Genomic DNA, 530 nt, shown 5'->3' with positions numbered 1-530 from the left:
ACTTTGTGGTGCTGGAAATGGAGGAGCACAAGAGTGCAACTCTCATTCTAGGAAGACCTTTCCTAGCAATTGGCCGAACCCTCATTGATGTCCAAAAAGGGGAAGTGACCTTGAGAGTCAATGAGGAGGAGTTCAAGTTGAATGTTGTTAAAGCCATGCAACATCCAGACACCCCAAATGACTGCATGAGTGTTGATATTATTGACTCTCTGGTAAGAGAGGTCAACATGGCTGAGAATCTCGAATCAGAGCTGGAGGACATCTTTAAAGATGTTCAGCCTGATTTGGAGGAATCAGAGAAGATAATAGAACCTCTGAAAATCCCTCAAGAAGAGGAGAAACCTCCAAAACCCGAGCTCAAACCATTGCCACCATCCCTGAAATATGCATTTCTGGGAGAAGGTGAAACATTTCCTGTAATTATAAGCTCTACCTTAGAGCCACAGGAGGAGGAAGCACTAATTCAAGTGCTAAGGACGCACAAGACAGCTCTTGGGTGGTCCATTAGTGATCTTAAGGGCATTAGCCCA

The sequence above is a fragment of the Arachis duranensis genome, chromosome 6 (assembly GCF_000817695.3).
Source record: "Arachis duranensis cultivar V14167 chromosome 6, aradu.V14167.gnm2.J7QH, whole genome shotgun sequence".
Classification (NCBI taxonomy): domain Eukaryota; kingdom Viridiplantae; phylum Streptophyta; class Magnoliopsida; order Fabales; family Fabaceae; genus Arachis; species Arachis duranensis.
Note: the sequence above shows the minus strand (reverse complement) of the source record.